Genomic DNA, 22,498 nt, shown 5'->3' on the forward strand with positions numbered 1-22,498 from the left:
CCCTGCTGAACAACAAAGTGAATCAGCCATATGTATACATATATCCCCATATACCCTCCCTCTTGAGCCTCCCTCCCATCCTCCCTATCCTATCCCTCTAGGTTGTCACAAAGCATCGAGCTGATCTCCCTGTGCTACACAGCAGCTTCTCACTAGCTATCCATTTTACATTTGGTAGTGTACATATACTATGTCAATGCTGCTCTCTCACTTCGTCCCAGCTTCCCCTTGCCCCTCAAGCCCTCAAGTCTGTTCTCTTCGTCTGTGTCTTTATTCCTGCCCTGCCACTAGGTTCACCAGTAACGTTTTTTTAAATTTCATGTATACGCGTTACCATCTCGTACTTGTTTTTCTCTTTCTGACTTACTTTACTCTGTATGACAGACTCTAGGTCCATCCACCTCACCACAAATAAGTGAATTTTGTTCCTTTTTATGGCTGAGTAATATTCCATCTAGCACAAATATTTTACTGTTTGGGTCTCAAGTCCAAGATAATTAAGAAACAGGATTTTATATTTCCACTAAACTTTTTGACAAAAGTTCAAATAAAAAAAAATGAAAATCCAGATAAGATGGAGTAAAGACTTAACATGTGAATTTCAAGAGCTCAAAATCAGGAAACAACTTTTTTTCAAACTTCATACTTGAAGTTAACCCCCCAAAAATAAATAAATCATTTTATTTCTGAAAAGTGTAAGTGTGTGGAGGTGGGGAAAGGGGAAAAAATTAGAAGTCAGAAGACAAGGTGTCTAAACTCCAGCTTAACAAGCAGTGATATATATTTAAGGGAAATCTGAAAGGAGAGAGACTATTTCTATTATGTAATCAGGATATTGTAAAGACCTGGACTAAGGGGTAGTGAGAAGGGGAAAAAGGATATATGTGGTATACATTTTTATAGACAGAATTAATGGGATTTATTGATGAATGAAGGTAAGTGAGCTGAATACCTTCCATTTGCTCCTCCAGATCCACTCTCCACTTTCTCCTCCGGGCTCTGTACTTCAGGAGGCTGACCTCTATGGACTACATCAGTGGGCTACCTTTTCTCTAACTTCTGCTTGGGTTTGGTTAATGGAAGGCACCAGCTCAAAATTAAGGACAGGAAAATAGTGAGGTCAGAGTACTTATTCCCTTGGCTTTCTACATGCCTGGTCACAAGTTGTTGGCTGTTGTTCTACTGAACATAGCTCCTGTCAGGTGTTCCTCTACATCTAGTCTTATCTATGGCTCCTAGTAACCACTTCCTCTCCCTTCCTCTTTAGGTCCCAAAGCAGTAATAGATCTCTGTTGAGAGCAGCCTAAGACCTTAAAATCCCATCTTGATTTCCCTAAACCCTACCCACACCTTTGTAATTAGTCCTGTCATGAAACTGAATGAAATCCAAAATTATCCAATTTAAGCAAGCCATTTGTTGCCTGCCATTATCCTCACACATATAGTGAAACTGTTTTGAAAACCACAAGACACTGTGCAAAAAGCTCATTTACTTAGTTAGTTAGTTAAACAAACTCTGTCAGATATGTCTAGCATATAGCAAGTGACCCATATATATTTGCTGAATCAATTAATACAAATTACACATAGTTAAGAATGAGGGTCAAGTCTGGTTAAATACTTGAAATTTTGAGGAAAATAAGAGATGAGCTGTGAAACATACCAGTTATACATAAAGGCTTATAAAAGAAAGTATAAGCAACAAAAGAAATTAGTTATTTCCAGAAACTCTTTAGTAATTATTAAAAATATGTATGATTCAAGGAAGTATTCTAAGTATGTACAGCCTTTCATAAAGGTGAAAGGAGATAAGTATCAACCTTCAAAACTCATAGCTTGAAAAATATAAAAGTGAAACTGGGAGTTCTGACTATGGTCAAGTGAGGAAATATAAAAGTGAAACTGGGAGTTCTGACTATGGTCAAGTGAGGAGATAGGCAAATTCTCCTCTGAAAAGCAAGTATAAATAATACAGCATACCTCAAAAGATTAACAGCTGTCTTTCCATCAGAACCAGAGGAGGTTAGAAGGCAATGTTATGACATATTCAGAGTGCTGAAAACAATTGTCAGCAAACATTATATATACAGCAAAACTATCCTTCAAAAGTGAAGGAAAAATAAAAACATCCCCAGATAAACAAAGATTGAGAGAATTAATTGCTAGCAGACATGCCTTGAAAGAAATATTAAAGGAAATCCTTCAAGCTGAAAGAATATAATACCCATTGGTAAATCCAATCCACAGTTAGAAATGAAAAACACCAGAAATGGTATGCATCTGAATAAAGACAATATTTTTTCTTCATTTCTTGTCTTCTCTAAAAGATATATGATTGTATACAGAAATAATTATAACACTGTACTTTTAGGTTTCTAACATATGTAGATGGAATATATATGACAATAATAGCACAAAGAGGAGGAAGAGAATGGACTACATTCATAGAGAAAAGTTTCTATTACAATTTATAAGAAATAAGTTTGTAGTTTCCTGATCTAGACTGTGATAAAATAAAATGCATATTGTAATCCCAAGAGAAACCACTAAGAAAAATGACCCAAAATATATAGTAAAAATGACAACAGAGAAATTTAAATAGCATAAAAATATATACAGGGGGCAGGGGACCAAAAAAGACAGAAGACATAGCAATATGACAAATGTAAATCAACTATAAAAATAACTGCATTAAATGTGGATGATAGAAACACTACAGTCAAAAGGCAAAAGTTGTCAGACAGGATTAGAAAAAAAAAAAAAGCCAACTCTATCCTGTCTATACACAGTATATATTAGATTCTAAGACACAAATTGGTTGAAAGTAAAAAGATGTTAAAAAGATATACCAGCAAATCATAAACATCAGACTACTAAAATAATATATTAGTATCCGACAAAATAGACTTTAATACAAGAAATGTCATTAAAGTCAAAGCGACATTTCCAAATAATAAAAGGGTCAATATCTCAGTAAGGTGTAAGGATTAGAGATGTATATGCGTCTAATCTCAAAATACATAGAGTAAAAACTGACAGAATTTTAAATAAAATAAGCAATTTCAAAAACTATAGCAAATGATTCCGCATCTCTACTGTCAATAATTAATAGAAATATTATATAGAAAATTAGCAAGGATATAGAGGTTTGAAGAACACTATCAACTGACTTGACCTAACTTACATATATAGAACACTTCAAATAATGCCTGACTGTACCTATATCACATTATTTTCAAAGACACATGCTACATTCTCCAAAGTAGACCGTATTCTATGCCACAGAAAAATTGATACAAATTTGAACAGTTTAAAATCATAAAAAGGTAGTTCTCAGCTAACAACAGAATTAAAAACAACAAAATAAAATCTGAGAAATACCCAAACGTTTATAAATTAAGCACATTTTAAAATAACTGATGGATCAAAGAAGAAATCACAAAGTAAAGTAGAAAATATGTTGAACTTAATGAAAATGGAAAAAAATATAAAAATTTATGGGGCTACTCACAGACAAGAATAAAGACTTCAAATCAATACTAAGATTCCATCTTAAGAAATTAGAAAAACAAGAACAAATTGAGTAGAAAATGTACAGAAGAAAAGAAAAACTAAAGATTGGAGCAGAAATAAATGAAATATAAAAAAACAGAAAAGCAATAGATAAAGCCAATGGAATAAAACTTTGGTCCTTTAAAAATATGAAAAAATAGAAAAATAATTACCTACACCAATGGTCAGTAAATGACAACCTATGGGCCAAATCTGGAACACTGCCTGTTTTTATAAATAAAGCATTAGTAGAACAGAGCATACCCCTTTAAATATACTGTCTAAAATTGCTTTTGTGATATAATGGCAGAATTGAACGGTTATGAAAGAGACCACCTGGCCTAAAAAGCCAAATAAAAAAACTGGTTTGGTTTGGTTTGGTTTGGTTTCTGGCCATTCCCTGAGTTTTGCTGAACCACAAAAAAAAAAAAAAAAAGAAAGAAAAAAAAAGAAAAAGAGAGACAGACACACAGACAGAAAAACTGCCAGAATCAGGAATTAAATGTGAGACATTGTTATTTAGCCTACAGAAACTAAAATGCTTATATGGAAATATTATGAACAACTGTATGCCAATAGTTCAACAACTTAGATAAAATGGACATATTCCTACAAAGACAAAAATCACCAAAACTGTCTCAAGAAAAGAGATAATATGGAGGGACCTGGAGGAAGATGGCGGAAGAGTAAGATGCGGAGATCACCTTCCTCCCCACAGACACATCAGAAATTCATCTACACGTGGAACAACTCCTACAGAACACCTACTGAACGCTGACAGAAGACCTCAGACCCCCCAAAAGGCAAGAAACTCCCCACATACCTGGGTAGGGCAAAAGAAAAAAAGAATAAACAGAGACAATAGGATAGGGACGGGACCTGTGGGAGGGAGCCGTGAAGGAGGGAAGGTTTCTACACACTACAAGCCCCTTCGCGGGCGGAGACTGCAGGTGGCGGAGGGGGAAAGCTTCGGAGTAGCGGAGGACAGCACAGCAACAGGGGTGCGGAGGGCAAAGCGGAGAGATTCCGGCACAGAGGATCGGTGCCCTCAGGCACACACCAGCCCGAGAGGCTTGTCTGCTCGGCGGCCGGGGCAGGCGGGGCTCGGAGCTGAGGCTCGGGTATCGGCTTTCAGTCGGAGCGCAGGGAGAGGACTGGGGCTGGCGGCAGGAAGAGAGCCTGAAGGGGTTAGTGCACCACGGCTAGCCCGGAGGGAGTCCGGGGAAAGGGTCTGGAGCTGCCAAAGAGGCAAGAGACTTTTTCTTCCCTTTTGTTTCCTGGTGCGCAAGGAGAGGGCATTAAGAGGGCTGCTTGGGGAAGCGCCGGAGACAGGCGCGAGCCGCGGGTAAGGCGCGGACCTCGGAGACGGGCGTGGGCCGCCGCCGCCGCCGCCGCCGCGGGGCCTGTGTGCGAGCGCGGGTCACTGTCCGCCCCGCCTTCCGGGGGGCCTGTGCACCCCGCCACTGCCGGGGTCCCAGGACCCGGTGACGGTTTTCCCGGGAAAGCGCACGGAGCGCCACGGGCTGCTGCAACGTCACGCCGGCCTCTGCCACTGCAGGCCCGCCCCACACTGCGCGCCCCTCCCTCCCCTCTGCCTGAGTGAGCCAGAGCCCCCGAATCAGCGGCTCCTTTAAACCCGTCCTGTCTGAGCAAAGAACGGACGCCCTCCGGCGACCTACGCGCAGAGGCGGGGCCAGGTCCAAGGCTGAGACCCGGGAGTTGTGAGAGCAGAGACAGGGAAATCTCTCTGTGCAGCCTCGGAGGCAGCGGATTAAAGCTCCACGGTCCATTTGATGTGCCCTGCGTCTGTGGAGTGCATGAATGGACAGCGAATCATCCCAAATTGAGGAAGTGGACTTTGAGGACAAGATTTAAGACTTTCCCCCCTTTTTCCTCTTTTTACAACGAATTATCCCAAATTAAGGAGGTGGACTTAGCAAGATTTCAGACTTCTCGCCCTTTTCCTCTTTTTACAACGAATTATCCCAAATTGAGGAGGTGGACTTGGAGAGCAAGATTTTTGATTTTTCCCCCTGCTCTCTTTTTGTGAATGTGTATGTGTAATATTCTGTGTAAGATTCTCTCTGTATAGCTTTGCTTCCACCATATGTCCCAGGGTTCTATCGGTCCGTGTTTTTTTTCAATAATTACTTTTTTAATTTTAATAATGCTACTATATTTCATACTTTATTCTATTTTTACTTTACCTGCTCTTTCTTTTTTCCTACCTTCCCTTCCTCCCTCCCTCCACTCCTCCTTTCCTTCTTTCTTTTTCTTTCCTCCCTCCCTCCCACCCTTCTTCTTTCCACTTTCTTTTTCTTTCCTTCCTCCCTCCCTCCCTCCTGTCTTTCTTTCTTTCTTTCCTTCCTCCCTCCCTTCTTGCATTCACTCTTCCTTTTGCTTTCATTCCTCCCTCCCTCCCTCCTTTCTTTCCTTCTTTCTTTCCAGCCTTCCTCCCTCCCTCCCTCCTTTCTGTCTTTCTTCCTTCCTTCCTTTCTTCCCTTCTTCCTTTCTTTCCCTCTCTCTTTCTTTCTTCTACTAATTCTTTCTTTCTAATTTTTCTCCCTGTTATTCTGAGCCGGGTGGATGAAAGGCTCTTGGTGCTGCAGCCAGGAGTCAGTGCTGTGCCTCTGAAGTGGGAGAGCCAACTTCAGGACACGGGTCCAAAAGAGACCTCCCAGCCCCACATAATATCAAGCAGCGAAAATCTCCCAGAGATCTCCATCTCAACACCAGCACCCAGCTTCAGTCAACGACCAGCAAGCTACAGTGCTGGTCACCCTATGCCAAGCAACTAGCAAGGCAGGAACACAACCCCACCCATTATCAGAGAGGCTACCTAACAACATAATAAGGCCATAGGCACCCCAAAACACACCACCAGACGTGGACCTGTCCACCAGAAAGAGAAGATCGAGCCTCAACCACCAGAACACAGGCATTAGTCCCCCCCACCAGGAAGCCTACACAACCTACTGAAACAACCTTAGCCACTGGGGACAGACACCAAAAACAACGGGAACTACGAATCTGCAGCCTGCAAAAAGGAGACCCAAATCACAGTAACATAAGCAAAATAAGAAGACAGAAAAACACACAGCAGGTGAAGGAGCAAGATAAAAACCTACCAGACCTAACAAATGAAGAGGTAATAGGCAGTCTACCTGTAAAAGAATTCAGAATAATGATAGTAAAGATGATCCAAGATTCTATTTCCAAGATCCATAATCTTGGAAATAGAATAGACAAAATGCAAGAAACAGTTAACAAGGACCTAGAAGAACTAAAGATGAATCAAGCATCGATTAAAAACACAATAAATGAAATGAAAAATACTCTAGATGGGATCAATAGCAGAAAAACTGAGGCAGAAGAACGGATAAGTGAGGTGGAAGATAAAATAGTGGAAATAACTGATGCAGAGCAAAATAAAGAAAAAAGAATGAAAAGAACAGAGGACAGTCTCAGAGACCTCTGGGACAACATTAAATTCACCAACATTTGAATTATAGGGGTTCCAGAAGAAGAAGAGAAAAAGAAAGGGACTGAGAAAATATTTGAAGAGATTATAGTTGAAAACTTCCCTAATATGGGAAAGGAAATAGTTAATCAAGTCCAGGAGGCACAGAGAGTCCCATACAGAATAAATCCAAGGACAAATAGGCCAAGACACATATTAATCAAACTGTCAAAAATTAAACACAAAGAAATCATATTAAAAGCAGCAAGGGAAAAACAACAAATAACACACAAGGGAATCCCCATCAGGTTAACAGCTGATCTCTCAGCAGAAACTCTGCAATCCAGAAGGGAGTGGCAGGACATAATTAAAGTGATGAAGCAGAGAAACCTGCAACCAAGATTACTCTACCCAGCAAGGATCTCATTCAGATCTGATGGAGAAATTAAAATCTTTACAGACAAGCAAAAGCTGAGAGAGTTCAGCACCACCAAACCAGCTTTACAACAAATACTAAAGGAACTTCTCTAGGCAAGAAACACAACAGAAGGAATATACCTACAATAACGAACCCAAAGCAATTAAGGAAATGGGAATAGGAACATACATATCAATAATTACCTTAAATGTAAATGGACTAAATGCTCCCACCAAAAGACACAGAGTGGCTGAATGGATACAAAAATAAGACCCATATATATGCTGTCTACAAGAGACCCACTTCAGATCTAGAGACACATACAGATTGAAAGTAAGGGGATGGAAAAAGATATTCCATGCAAATGGAAACCAAAAGAAAGCTGGAGTAGCAATTCTTATATCAGACAAAATAGACTTTAAAATAAAGACTATTAGAAGAGACAAAGAAGGACACTACATAACGATAAAGGGATCGATCCAAGAAGAAGATATAACAATTGTAAATATGTATGCACCCAACATAGGAGCACCTCAATACATAAGGCAAATACTAACAGCCATAAAAGGGGAAATCGACAGTAACACAATCATAGTAGGGGACTTTAACACCCCACTTTCACCAATGGACAGATCATCCAAAATGAAAATAAATAAGGAAACACAAGCTTTAAATGATACATTAAACAAGATGGACTTAGTTGATATTTATAGGACATTCCATCCAAAAACAACAGTATACACATTTTTCTCAAGTGCTCATGGAACATTCTCCAGGATAGATCATATCTTGGGTCACAAATCAAGCCTTGGTAAATTTAAGAAAATTGAAATTGTATCAAGTATCTTTTCCGACCACAATGCTATGAGACTAGACATCAATTACAGGAAAAGATCTGTAAAAAATACAAACACATGGAGGCTAAACAATACACTACTCAATAACGAAGTGATCACTGAAGAAATCAAAGAGGAAATTTAAAAATACCTAGAAACAAATGACAATGGAGGCACGATGACCCAAAACCTATGGGACGCAGCAAAAGCAGTTCTAAGGGGGAAGTTTATAGCAATACAATCCCACCTTAAGAAACAGGAAACATTTCGAGTAAACAACCTGACCCTGCACCTAAAGCAATTAGAGAAAGAAGAACAAAAAACCCCCAAAGTTTGCAGAAGGAAAGAAATCATAAAAATCAGATCAGAAATAAATGAAAAAGAAATGAAGGAAATGATAGCAAAGATCAACCAAATTAAAAGCTGGTTCTTTGAGAAGATAAACAAAATTGACAAACCATTAGCCAGACTCATCAAGAAAAGAAGGGAGAAGACTCAAATCAATAGAATTAGAAATGAAAAAGGAGAAGTAACAACTGACACTGCAGAAATACAAAACATCATGAGAGATTACTACAAGCAACTCTATGCCAATAAAATGGACAACCTGGGAGAAATGCACAAATTCTTAGAAATGCACAACTTGCCAAGACTGACTCAGGAAGAAATAGAAAACATGAATAGACCAATGACAACCACTGAAATTGAAACTGTGATTAAAACTCTTCCATCAAACAAAAGCCCAGGACCAGATGGCTTCACAGGCGAATTCTATCAAACATTTAGAGAAGAGCTAACACCCATCCTTCTCAAACTCTTCCAAACAATATCAGAGGAAGGAACACTCCCAAACTCATTCTACGAGGCCAACATCACCTTGATACCAAAACCAGGCAAGGATGTCACAAAGAAAGAAAACTACAGGCCAATATCACTGATGAACATAGATGCAAAAATCCTCAACAAAATACTAGCAAACAGAATCCAACAGCACATTAAAAGGATCATACACCATGATCAAGTGGGGTTTCTTCCAGGAATGCAAGGATTCTTCAATATACGCAAATCAATCAATGTGATACACCATATTAACAAGTTGAAGGAGAAAAACCATATGATCATCTCAATAGATGCAGAGAAAGCTTTCGACAAAATTCAACACCCATTTATGATAAAAACCCTGCAGAAAGTAGGCATAGAGGGAACTTTCCTCAACATAATAAAGGCCATATATGACAAACCCACAGCCAACATTGTCCTCAATGGTGAAAAACTGAAACCATTTCCACTAAGATCAGGAACAAGACAAGGCTGCCCACTCTCACCACTCTTATTCAACACAGTTTTGGAAGTTTTAGCCACAGCAATCAGAGAAGAAAAGGAAATAAAAGGAATCCAAATTGGAAAAGAAGAAGTAAAGCTGTCACTGTTTGCAGATGACATGATACTATACCTAGAGAATCCTAAAGATGCTACTGAAAAACTACTAGAGCTAATCAATGAATTTGGTGAAGTAGCAGGATGCAAAATTAATGTACAGAAATCTCTGGCATTCCTGTACACTAATGACGAAAAATCTGAAAATGAAATCAAGAAAACACTCCCATTTACCATTGCAACAAAATGAATAAAATATCTAGGAATAAACCTACCTAAGGAGACAAAAGACCTGTATGCAGAAAATTATAAGACACTGATGAAAGAAATTAAAGATGATACAAATAGATGGAGAGATATACCATGCTCCTGGATTGGAAGAATCAATATTGTGAAAGTGACTCTACTACCCAAAGCAATCTACGATTCAATGCAATCCCTATCAAACTACCACTGGCATTTTTCACAGAACTAGAACAAAAAATTTCAAAATTTGTTTGGAAAAACAAAAGACCCCGTATAGCCAAAGCAATCTTGAGAACGAAAAATGGAGCTGGAGGAATCAGGCTCCCTGACTTCAGACTATACTACAAAGCTACAGTAATTAAGACAGTGTGGTACTGGCATAAAAACAGAAAGATAGATCAGTGGATCAGGATAGAAAGCCCAGAGATAAACCCACGCACATATGGCCAACTTATCTTTGATAAAGGAGGCAGGAATGTACAGTGGAGAAAGGACAGCCTCTTCAATAAGTGGTGCTGGGAAAACTGGACAGTGACATGTAAAAGTTTGAGATTAGATCATTCCCTAACACCATACACAAAAATAAGCTCAAAATGGATTAAAGGCCTAAATGTAAGGCCAGAAACTATCAAACTCTTAGAGGAAAACATAGGCAGAACGCTCTATGACATAAATCACAGCAAGATCCTTTTGGACCCACCTCCTAGAGAAATGGAAATAAAAACAAAGATAAACAAATGGGACCTAATGAAACTTCAAAGCTTTTGCACAGCAAAGGAAGCCATAAAGAAGACCAAAAGACAACCCTCAGAATGGGAGAAAATATTTGCAAATGAAGCAACTGACAAAGGATTAATCTCCAAAATTTATAAACAGCTCATGCAGCTCAATAGCAAAAAAATAAACAACCCAATCCAAAAATGGGCAGAAGACTTAAATAGGCATTTCTACAAAGAAGATATACAGACTGCCAACAAACACATGAAAGAATGCTCAACATCATTAATCATTAGAGAAATGCAAATCAAAACTACAATGAGATATCATCTCACACCAGTCAGAATGGCCATCATCAAGAAATCTAGAAACAATAAATGCTGGAGAGGGTGTGGAGAAAAGGGAACTCTCTTGCACTGCTGGTGGGAATGTGAATTGGTACAGCCACTATGGAGAACAGTATGGAGGTTCCTTAAAAAACTACAAATAGAACTACCATATGATCCAGCAATCCCACTACTAGGCATATACCCTGAGAAAACCATAATTCAAAAAGAGACATGTACCAAAATGTTCATTGCAGCTCTATTCACAATAGCCCGGAGCTGGAAACAACCTAAGTGTCCATCATCGGATGAATAGATAAAGAAGATGTGGCACATATATACAATGGAATATTACTCAGCCATAAAAAGAAACGAAACTGAGCTATTTGTAATAAGGTGGATAGGCCTAGAGTCTGTCATACAGAGTGAAGTAAGTCAGAAAGAGAAAGACAAATACCGTATGCTAACACATATATATGGAATTAAAAAAAAAATGTCATGAAGAACCTAGGGGTAAAACGGGAATAAAGACACAGACCTACTTGAGAATGGACTTGAGGATATGGGGAGGGGGAAGGGTAAGCTGTGACAAAGCAAAAGAGAGGCATGGACATATATACACTACCAAACGTAAGGTAGATAGATAGTGGGAAGCAGCCGCAGAGCACTGGGAGATCAGCTCGGTGCTTTGTGAACGCCTGGAGGGGTGGGATGGGGAGGGTGGGAGGGAGGGAGATGCATGAGGGAAGGGATGTGGGAACAGATGTATATGTATGACTGATTCACTTTGTTATAAAGCAGAAACTAAAAAAAAAAAAGAGAGAGATAATATGAATACAACTTAACAAGTAAACAATCTCAATTTGTAACTTTAAATCTTCCCACACAGACAATCTCAGGATAAGGTGTCTTCACTAGTGAATATTATCAAATAAATAAAGAAGAAATAATACAAATACTTCAGAAAATCTTCCTGGTAATAAACAAGGAGGGAACACTTCCCAATTCATCCTATGGGGCCAGTATTATTCTGATACTAAAGGTAGTAAATGACACCCCAAGAAAATTATGAATTTCTCTCATGTTCATAGACTCAAAAATATTGCACAAAAAGAAAAGCAAAATGAATCTAGCAAAACATACAAAGAATTATACACCATGCCTACATAGGATTCACCCCAGGAATGCAAAGTTAGTGTCATATCCAAACATCAATTAATGTAGTACACGACACTAGTATTTTTTTAAAGTTTAAAAACCATAAGGTTCTGAATAAATACAGAAAATGTACTTGACAAATTCAACACACATTTATGATAAAAATCAACATACTATGAATAGAAGGTAACTTCTTCAACCTGATAAGAGCATCTATATAGAACTTCAGCTAACATTATACATACTGAGGAAAGACTAAACCTCTTCCTCTAACATCAAGAACAAGAAAAAGATGTTAACTATTACCATTAACAGTCAATGTATTTTTTGTTATTTGTAGTTAATTTTTCTTGGAGTATAGTTGCTTTACAATGTTGTGTTAGTTTCTGCTGTACAACAAAGTGAATCAGATATACATATACATATATCCCCTCTTTTTTGGATTTTCTTCCCATTTAGGTCACCACAGAGCAATGAGTAGAGTTCCCTGTGCTACACAGTAGGTTCTCATTACTTATTTATTTTATACATAGTAGTGAATATATGTCAATCCCAATCTCCCAGTTTATCCCACCCACCCTTGCCCTTTTGTACCCATACATTTGTTCTCTACATCTGTGTCTCTATTTATGCTTTGCAAATGAGACCATCTGTACCATTTTTATAGATTCCACATGTATGCGTTAATTTACAATATTTGTTTTTCTCTTTCTGACTTACTTCACTCTGTATGACAGTCTCTAGGTCCATCCACGTCTCGGCAAATGGCAGTTTCATTCCTTTTTATGGTTGAGTAATATTCCATTGCATATATGTACCACATCTTCTTATCCATTCTTCTGTTAATGGATATATAGGTTGCTTCCATGTCCTGGCTAGTGTAAATAGTGCTGCAGTGAACATTGGGGTGCATGTATCTTTTTGAATTATGGTTTTCTCTGGGTATATGTCCAGTAGTGGGGTTGCTTGATCATATGGCAGTTCTATTTTTAGCTTTTTAAGGAACCTCCATACTGTTCTCCATAGTGGCTGTACCAATTTACATTACCACCAACAGTGTAGGAGGGTTCCCTTTTCTCCACACTGTATCCAGCATTTATTGTTTGTAGATTTTTTGATGATGGCCATTCTGACTGGCATGAGGTGATACCTCATTGTAGTTTTGAATTGCATTTCTCTATTAATTAGTGATGTTGAGCAGGTCTTCATGTGCTTCGTGGCTATCTGTACGTCTTCTTTGGAGAAATGTCTATTTAGGTTTTCTGACCATTTTTTGATTGGGTTGCTTGTTTTTTTAATATTGAGCTGCATGAGCTGTTTATATATTTTGGAGATAAATCCTTTGTCCGTTGATTCGTTTGCAAATATTTTCTCCCATTTTGAGGGTTGTCTTTTCGTCTTGTTTATGGTTTCCTTTGCTGTGCAAAAGCATGTAAGTTTCATTAGGCCTCATTTGTTTATTTTTGTTTTTATTTCCATTTCTCTAGGAGTGGGTGAAAAACGATCTTGCTGTGATTTATGTCATGGAGTGTTCTGCCTATGTTTTCCTCTAACAGCTTTATAGTGTCTGGCCTTACATTTAGGTCTTTAATCCATTTTGAGTTTATTTTTGTATACAGTGTTAGGGAGTGTTCTAATTTTATTATTTTACAAGTAGCTGTCCAGTTTTCCCTGCACCACTTATTGAAGAGGCTGTCTTTTCTCCATTGTATATTCTTGCATCTTTATCAAAACTAAGGGACCATATATGCATGGGATTACCGCTGTGCTTTCTATCCTGTTCCATTGATCAGTATTTCTGCTTTTGTGACAGTTCCATACGGTTGATTACTGGAGCGTTGTAGTATAGTCTGAAGTCAGGGAGTCTGATTCCTCCAGCTCCGTTTTTCTTTCTCAAGATTGCTTTGGTTATTTGGGGTCTTTTGTGTTTCCATACAAATTGTGAAATTTGTTGTTCTAGTTCTGCGAAAAATGCCATTGATACTTTGATAGGGATTGCACTGAACCTGTAGATTGCTGTGATTTTCACAAAGTTGATTCTTCCAATCCAATAACATGGTATACCTCACCATCTGTTTGCATCATCTTTAATTTCTTTCATCAGTGTCTTATAGTTTTCTGTATATAGGACTTTTGTTTCCCTAGGTAGGTTTATTCCTAGGTATTTTATTCTTTTTGTTGCAATGGTAAATGGGAGTGTTTCCTTAAGTTCTCTTTCATATTTATCATCATTAGTGTATAGGAATGCAAGAGATTTCTGTGCATTTATTTTGTATCCTGCTACTTTACCTAATTCATTGATTTGCTCCAGTAGTTTTCTGGTAGCATCTTTAGGATTCTCTGTGTATTGTATCATGTCATCTGAAAACAGTGACAGCTTTACTTCTTTTCCAATTTGGATTCCTTTTATTGCTTTTCTTGGCTGATTGATGTGGCTAAAACTTAAAAAACTATGTAGAATTATAGTGGTGAGAGTGGACAAACTTGTATTCCTCCTGATCTTAGTGGAAATGGTTTCAGGTTTCCACCATCGAGAACAATGTTTGCTGTGGGTTTGCCATATATGGCCTTTATTATGTTGAGATAAGTTCCCTCTGGGCCTACTTTCTGGAGGGTTTTTATCAAAAATGGGTGTTGAATCTTGTCGAAAGCTTCTTCTGCATCTATTGAGATGATCATATGGTTTTTCTCCTTCAATCTGTTAATATGGTAGACCACATAGATTGATTTGCATATATTGAAGAATCCTTGCATTCTTTGGATAAACACTACTTGATCATGGTGTATGATCCTTTTTAATGTGCTGTTCCATTCTGTTTGCTAGTATTTTGTTGAGGATTCTTACATCTATGTTCATCTATGATATTGGCCTGTAGTTTTCTTTCTTTGTGACATCTTTGTCTGGTTTTGGCATCAGGGTGATGGTGGCCTCATAAAATGAGTTTGGGAATGTTCTTCCCTCTGCTATATTTTGGAAGAGTTTGAGGAGGATAGGTGTTAGCTGTTCCCTAAATGTTTGATAGAATCACCTCTGAAGCCATATGGTCCTGAGCTTTTGTTTGTTGGAATATTTTGAATCACAGTCTCAATTTCAGTGCTTGTGATTGACCTGTTTATATTTTTTATCTCTTCCTGGCTCAGTCTCGGAAGGTTGTGCTTTTCTAAGAATTTGTCCATTTCTTCCAGGTTGTCCATTTCATTGGCATAGTGTTGCTTATAGTAATCTCTCATGATCCTTTGTATTTCTGCAGTGTCAGTTGTTAGGTCTCCTTTTTTATTTCTAATTCTATTGATTTGATTCTTCTCCCTTTTCTTCTTGATGAGTCTGGCTAATGGTTTATCAATTTTGTTTATCTTCTCAAAGAACCAGCTTTTAGTTTTATTGATCTTTGCTATCGTTTCCTTCATTTCTTTTTCATTTATTTCTGATCTGATCTTTATGATTTCTTTCCTTCTGCTAACTTTGGGGGTATTTTGTTCTTCTCTCTCTAATTGTTTTAGGTGTAAAGTTAGGTTATTTATTTTATATGTTTCTTGTTTTTGAGGTAGGAATGTATTGTTATAAACTTCCCTCTTATAAATGCTTTTGCTGCATCCCATAGGTTTTGAGTCATTGTGTTTTCATTGTCATTTGTTTCTAGGTATTTTTTTCATTTCTTCTTTGATTTTTTAGTGATCTCTTGGTTATTAAGTAGTGTATTGTTTAGCCTCCATGTGTTTGTATTTTTTACAGGTTTCTCCCTATATTTGATATCTAGTCTCATAGCATTGTGGTTGGAAAATATATTTGATACAATTTCAATTTTCTTAAATTTACCAAGGCTTGATTTGTGGCCCAAGATATGATGTATCCTGGAGAATGTTCCATGAGCACTCGAGAAGAAAGTGTATTCTGTAGTTTTTGGATGGAATCTCCTATAAATATCAATTAAGTGTATCTTGTTTAATTTATCATTTAAAGCTTGTGTTTCCTTATTTATTTTCATTTTCAATGATGTTTCCATTGGTGAATGTGGGGATTTAAAGTCCCCTTTTATGACTGTCTTACTGTTAATTTCTCCTTATATGGCTGTTAGCATTTGCCTTATGTATCAAGGTGCTCCTATGCTGGGTGCATAAATATTTACAATTTTTATACCTTCTTCGTGGATTGACCCCTTGATCACTATGCAGTGTCCTCCTTTGTCTCTTGTAATAGTCTTTATTTTAAAGTCTATTTTGTCTGATATGAGAATTGCAACTCCAGCTTTCCTTTGATTTCCACTTGCATGGAATATCTTTATCCACCCCTTCACTTTCAGGCTGTATATGTCCCTAGGTCTAAAGTGGGTCTCTGTTAGACAGCATATATACGGGTCTTGTTTTTCTATCCATTCAGCCAGTCTGGGCCTTTTATTTGGAGCATTTAACCCATTTATATTTATGGTAGTTAATCAATATGTTTTTTCCTAGTACCATTTTCTTAATTGTTTTGGGTTTGTTATTGTAGGTCTTTTCCTTCTCTTGTGTTTCCTGCCTAGAGACATTCTTTTAGCATTTGTTGTAAAGCTGGTTTCATGGTGCTGAAAAATCTTAGCTTTTGCTTTTCTGTAAAGGTTTTAATTTCTCTGTCGAATCTAAATGAGATCCTGGCTGGTTAGAGTAATCTTGGTTGTAGGTTTTTCCCTTTCATCACTTTAAATATGTCCTGCCACTCCCTTCTGGCTTGCAGAATTTCTGCTGAAAGATCAGCTGTTAACCTTATGCGGATTCCCTTGTATGTTATTTGTTGTTTTTCCCTTGCTGCTCTTAATAGTTTTCTTTGTATTTAACATTTGATTTCCAAGTATTTAACATTTGATGTGTCTTGGCATATTTCTCTTTGGATTTGTCCTGTATGGGACTCTCTGCACTTCCTGGACTTGATTAACTATTTCCTTTCCCATATTAGGGAACTTTTCAACTATAATCTCTTCAAATATTTTCTCAGTCCCTTTCTTTTCCTTTTCTACTTATGGGGCCCCTATAATTCTAATGTTGGTGTGTTTCATGTTGTCCCAGAGGTCTCTGAGACTGTTCTCAATTCTTTTCATTCTTTTTTCTTTATTCTGCTCTGTGGTATTTATTTCCACTATTTTATCTTCCAGGTGACTTATCTGTTCTTCTGCCTCAGTTATTCTGCTCTTGATTCCTTCTAGAGATTTTTTTATTTATTGTGTTGTTCATCATTGTTTGTTTGCTCTTTACTTCTTCTAAGTCTTTTTTAAACGTTTCTTTTATTTTCTCCATTCTATTTCCAAGATTTTGGATCATCTTTACTATCATTACTCTGAATTCTTTTTCAGGTAGACTGCTTATTTCCTCTTCATTCGTTTGGTCTGGTGAGTTATCACCTTGCTCCTTCATCTACTGTGTGATTCTCTGTCTTCTCATTTTGCTTAACTTACTGTGTTTGGCGTCTCCGTTTCGCAGGCTGCAGGTTCGTTGTTCCCATTGTTTTTGGTGTCTGCCCCCAGTGGCTAAGGTTGGTTCAGTGGGTTGTGTAGGCTTCTTGGTGGAGGGGACTAGTGCCTGTGTTCTGGTGGATAAGGCTGGATCTTGTCCTCCTGGTGGGCAGGACCGAGTCTGGTGGTGTGTTTTGGGGTGTCTGTGACCATGTTATGATTTTAGGCAGTCTCTCTGCTAATGGGTGGGGGTGTGTTCCTGTCTTGCTAGTTTTTTGGCATAGGGTGTCCAGCACTACAGCTTGCTGTTTGTTGAGTGGAGTTGGATTTTAGCAATGAGATGGATCTCCCTGGGAGAGCTTTCACTGCTTGATATTAGATGGATCCAGGAGGTCTCTGGTGGACCAACATCCTGAACTTGGCTCTCTCACCTTATAGGCACAGGCCTGACACCTGACCAGAGCACCAAGACCCTGTCAGCCAAGTGGCTCAGAAGAAAAGTGAGAAACAATGAAAGAAGGAAAGAAAAAAATAAAATAAAATAAGTTATTAAAATAAAAGTAATTATTAAAAATAAAAAATTTTTAAATTAAAAAAAATGGAGAGACAGAATGCTAGGACAAATGGTAAAAGCAAAGCTATACAGACAAAATCACATAAAGAAGCATACACATACACACTCACAAAAAGAGAAGAAGGAAAAATATATATATATCGTTGCTCCCAAAGTCCACTGCTTCAATTTTGGGATGATTCGTTGTCTATTCAGGTATTCCACAGATGCAGGGTACATCAAGTTGATTGTGGAGATTTAATCCACTTCTCCTGAGGCTGCTGGGAGAAATTTCACTTTCTCTTCTATTTTCTCACAGCTCCTGGGGTTCAGCTTTGGATTTGGCCCCAACTCTGCACATAGGTCACCTGAGGGCCTCTTTCCTTCTCCCAGACAGGACAGGGTTAAAGTAGCAGCTGATGAGGGGGCTCTGGCTCACTCAGGCCTGGGGGAGGGAGGGGTATGTAATGCGGGGTAAGCCTGCTGTGACAGAGGCCAGCATGATGCTGCAACAGCCTGAGGCGAGCTGGGTGTTCTCCCAGGGAAGTTGTCCCTGGATCACGGGATACTGGCAGTGGCGGGCTGCAGAGGCTCCCGGGAGGGGAGGTGTGAATAATGACCTGTGCTTGCACACAGGCTTCTTGGCGGCTGCCACAGCAGCCTTAGCTTTTCATGCCCATCTCTGGTGTCTGCGCTGATAGCCATGGCTCGCGCCCATCCTTGGAGGTCATTTAGATGGTGCTCTGAATCCCCTCTCCTTGTGCACCCCAGAACAATGGTCTCCTGCCTCTTACGCAGGCCCAGACTCCCTCTCAGCTATCTGTGGCATACTAGCCCCCTTCGAGCTGTGTTCATTCAGCCAACCCCAGTCCTCTCTCTGGGATCTGACCCCCAAAGCCCAAGCCTCAGCTCCCAGCTTCCACCCACCCTGGCAGGTGAGAAGACAAGCCTCTCGGGCTGGTGAGTGTTTGTCAGCACCAATACTCTGTGAGGGAATCTCTCTGCTTTGCCCTCTGCATCCCTGTGGCTGTGCTCTTCTCTGTGGCTCTGAAGCTTCACCCCCACCACCCCCCGTCTCCGCTAGTGAAGGGGCTTCCTAGTGTGTGGAAACTTTTCCTCCTTCACAGCTCCCTCCCAGTGGTGCAGTCCCATCCGTAATATTTTGTCTCTCTTTGTTCTTTTTTCTTTTGCCCTACCCAGGTACTTGGGGAGTTTCTTGCCTTTTGGGAAGTCAGAAGTCTTCTGCCAGCATTCAGTAGGTGTTCTGTAGGAGTTGTTCCACATGTAGATGTATTTCTGATGTATTTGTGGGGAGGAAGTTGATCTCCACGTCTTACTCTTCTGCCATCTTGAAGGTCTCTGCCATTGGTAACTTGATAGGGATTGCATTCATCTGTAGATTGCTTTGGGTACTATAGTCATTTTCACAATATTGATTCTTGCAATCCAAGAACATGGTATATCTCTCCAACTGTTTGTATCATCTTTGATTTCTTTCATCATTATTTTGTAGTTTTCTGACTATGGTCTTTTGCCTCCTTAGGTAGGTTTATTCCTAGGTATTTTATGCTTTTTGTTGCAATGGTTAATGGGATTGTTTCCTTAATTTCTCATTCTGATTTTTTGCTGTTAGTGTATATGAATGTAAGAGATTTCTGTGTATTAATTTTGTATCCTGCAACTTTACCAGATTCACTGATTAGCTCTAGTAGTTTTCTGGTAGCATCTTTAGGATTTTCTAAGTATGGTATGTCATCTGCAAACAGTGACAGTTTTACTTCTTCTTTTCCAATTTGGATTCCTTTTATTTCTTTTACTTCTCTGATTGCTGTGACTAGGACTTTCAATACTATGCTGTATAATAGTGGCAAGAGTGGACATCCTTGTCTTGTTCCTGATCTTAGAGGAAATGCTTTCAGTTTTTCACCATTGAGAATGATGTTGGCTGTGGGTTTGTCATATACAGCCTTTATTATGTAGAGGTAGTTCCCTCTATGCCCACTTTCTGGAGACTTTTCATCATAAATTGGTGTTGAGTTTTGTCAAAAGCTTTTTCTGCATCTATTGAGATGATCATATGGTTTTTATTCTTTAATTTGTTAATATGGTGTATCCCATTGATTGATCTGTGTATATTGAAGAATCCTTGCATCACTGGGATAAATCCCACTTGATCATGGTGTATGACCTTTTAATGTGTTGTTGCATTCTGTTTGGTAGAATTTTGTTGAGGATTTTTGTGTCTATGTTCATCAGAATATTGGTCTGTAATTTTCTTTTTTTGTGATATCTTTGTCTGGTTTTGGTATCAGGGTGACAGTGGCCTCATAGAATGAATTTGGGATGTTCCTCCCTCTGCAATTTTTTGTAATTGTTTCAGAAGGATAAATTTAACCTCTTCTCTAAATGTTTGACAGAATTTGCCTGTGAAGCCATCTGGTCCTGGGGTTTTATTTATTGGAAGATTTTCAATCACATTTTCAATTTCATTACTTGTGATTGGTCTGTTTATGTTTTCTAATTCTTCCTGGTTCAGGTTTGGAAAGTTGTACCTTTCCACAAATTTGTCCATTTCTTCCAGGTTTTCCATTTTATTGGCATATAGCTGCTTGTAGTACTCTCTTTTGATCCTTTGTACTTCTGCAGTGTCATTTGTAATTTCTCCTTTTTCATTTCTAATTTTATTGATTTGAATCCTCTCCCTTTTTTTCTTGATGAGTCTGGCTAAAGGTTTATCAATTTTGTTTATCTTCTCAAAGAACCATCTTTTAGTTTTATTGATCTTTGCTATTGTTTTCTTCATTTCTATTTCTTTTATTTCTGTTCTGATCTTTATGATTTCTTTTCTTCTACTAACTTTGGGGGTTTTATTGTTCTTCTTTCTCTCGTTGCTTTAGGTGTAAGGTTAGATTGTGTATTTGAGATTTTTCTTGTTTCCTGAGGTGAGACTGAATTGCTATAAACTTCCCTTTTAGAACTGCTTTTGCTGCATCCCATATGTTTTGGGTGGTCATGTTTTCACTGTCATTTGTTTCTAGGTATTTTCTTATTTCTGCTGTGATTTCTTCAGTGATCTCTTGGTTATATAGTATCGTATATTTTAGCCTCCACGTGTTTGTGTTTTTTACAGTTTTTTTCATGTAATTGATATCTAATCTCATAGAATTGTGGTCAGGAAAGATAGATGATTGATATGATTTCAATTTTCTTAAATTTTCCAAGGCTTGATTTGTGGACCAAGATATGATCTATCCTGGAGAATGTTCCATGTACACTTGAGAAGAAAGAGTATTCTACCACTTTTGGTTGGAATATCCTATAAATATCAATTAAATTTATCTGGTCTATTGTGACACTTAAAGCTTTTGTTTCCTTATCAATTTTCTGTCTGGATAATCTGTCCATTGTTGTAAGTGGGGTGTTAAAGTCCCAACTATTATTGTGTTGTTGTCAATTTCCCCTTTTATGGCTGTTAGCATTTGCCTTATGTATTGAGGTGTTCCTATGTTGGGTGCATAAATATTTATAATTGTTATGTTTTCTTCTTGGATTGAGCCCTTGATCATTATGTAGTGTCCTTACTTATCTCTTGTAACAGTCTTTATTTTAAAGTTTATTTTATCTGATATGAGTACTGCTACAACAGCTTTCTTCTGATTTCCAGTTGCATGGTATATCTTTTCCATCCCCTCACTTTCAGTCTGTAAGTGTCCCTAGGTCTGAAGTGGGCCTTTTGTAGACAGCACATATACAGGTCTTGTTTTTGTATCCATTCAACCAATCTGTGTCTTTTGGTTGGAGTATTTAATCTGATTACATTCATGGTAATTATTGATATGTATGTTCCTATTACCATTTTCTTAATTGTTTGGGGCTTGTTTTTGTGGGTCTTTTTCTCCTCTTGTGTTTTGTGCCTAGAGAAGTTTCTTTCGCATTTGCTGTAAAGCTGGTTTGGTGGTGCTGAATACTCTTAGCTTTTACTTGTCTGTAATGTTTTTGATTTCTCTGTCAAATCTGATCCTTGCTGGGTAATCTTGGTTGTAGGTATTTCTCTTTTATTATTTTAAATATATCCTGCCACTCCCTTCTGATCTGAAGTGTTTCTGCTGAATAATCAGCTGATAACATCCTGGGGATTCCCTTGTATATTATTTTTTGCTTTTCCCTTGCTGCTTTTAATAATTTTTCTTTGTCTTTAATTTTTGTTAGTTTGATTAATATGTGTCTTGGTGTGTTTCTCCTTGGGTTTCTCCGTATGGGACTCTCTGTGCTTCCTGGACTGGGTGGCTCTTTCCTTTCCCATGTTAAGGAAGTTTTCAGCTATAATCTCTTCAAATATTTCCTCAGAATATATACACATACCACATATTTTAAATTGATATATTTAAAACTACATATTTAAATATATATAATTTTATATAATAATAAATAT

The 22,498-nt window shown here is 38.2% G+C and overlaps 1 protein-coding gene across 1 annotated transcript in view; it reads right to left on the reverse strand.

Annotated features, from left to right (window-relative positions):
• AGBL4 (AGBL carboxypeptidase 4) overlaps positions 1 to 22,498 on the reverse strand; it is a gene marked incomplete at both ends in the record, with an annotated part of 1,416,455 nt that overhangs the window by 1,200,419 nt on the left and 193,538 nt on the right.

This window comes from Hyperoodon ampullatus, assembly GCF_949752795.1.
Source record: "Hyperoodon ampullatus genome assembly, chromosome: 2".
NCBI classification, from domain to species: Eukaryota; Metazoa; Chordata; class Mammalia; order Artiodactyla; family Ziphiidae; genus Hyperoodon; species Hyperoodon ampullatus.